Genomic DNA, 1,038 nt, shown 5'->3' with positions numbered 1-1,038 from the left:
TCAAGTCTATCCATAGCTTGTTCAAACTTTAAATTGATTGTGTCAATGTGAGCACTAAGTTGAGCACCCAATTGAGTAACAGAGTCCACTTCATGCCTTCCTCCTCTAGTAGCCTTGCGAGGTCTACTATATTGTGAGTTATGGACCGCCATTTCCTCAATCTTGTTTCATGTTTGATTGTCATCAACTTCGGTGAACATTCCATTTGATCCCATGTTGAGAATGTTCCTTGATCTTCATATAGACCGTTCCAAAATTGTTGTACCAAGAACCACTCGCTAAGTCCATGGTGAGGACATGAGTGACAAATTCCCTTGAACCGCTCCCAAGCTTCATACAAAGATTCTTCATCCCTTTACTTAAAACCCGTAATTTGAGCTCTTAGCATTTTAGTCTTTTCCGGTGGGTAGAATTTTTTGTAGAAAGCTAGAGCCAACTTCTTCCAAGAATCAATTCCGAGAGTGGCCTTATCAAGGCCCTTCAACCATTGTTTCGCGGTGCCGATTAGAGAAAAAGGAAATAAGACTCATCGAATTTCGTCTTGAGTCACACCGGTTTGAGAAATCGCATCACAATAGTCACAAAAGGTTTCCATATGAGAATGAGGGTCTTCACTAGGCATCCCCCCAAATTGGATCCTTTCGACTAATTGGATAAAGGCGGATTTGGCAATAAAATTTCCGGTCAAATGTTGTGGTGTGGGAGTACCATTTGGTAGGTTCTCCTCGGTGGGTACGGAATGTGATGAAAACTTAGGCATTGTAGGTTGATTTTGTGAGGTATTTTGTGTTGGGTTCTCCTCACCTTCTCTTGCAAAAGGGTTAATGAACTCAATAGTTGGTTGAGTATCCACAACCTCACTAATACCTCTCATATTCCTCCTAGCAAATCTCCTATTGTTTGTCAAGGTTCTTTCAATTTCACGATCAAAAGGTAACAAATCACCTTGTGACCTTCTAGACATGCAAAATATCAAACAACTCAAAATCAATTAGAATATACCTTGAGGAGTTTTACTTCCCCAAGGCAAAGAAAGAC

General features: G+C 40.6%; 1 non-coding gene across 1 annotated transcript; it reads left to right on the top strand.

Annotated features, from left to right (window-relative positions):
* Positions 1-281: 281 nt before the first annotated feature.
* LOC141637061 (small nucleolar RNA R71) lies at positions 282-388 on the top strand. The gene has a single exon (XR_012541624.1). It is a non-coding gene; the product is annotated as a small nucleolar RNA R71 (small nucleolar RNA).
* Positions 389-1,038: the final 650 nt, after the last annotated feature.

This window comes from Silene latifolia, chromosome Y (assembly GCF_048544455.1).
Source record: "Silene latifolia isolate original U9 population chromosome Y, ASM4854445v1, whole genome shotgun sequence".
NCBI classification, from domain to species: Eukaryota; Viridiplantae; Streptophyta; class Magnoliopsida; order Caryophyllales; family Caryophyllaceae; genus Silene; species Silene latifolia.
This window is presented reverse-complemented; position numbering and strand designations above follow the sequence as displayed.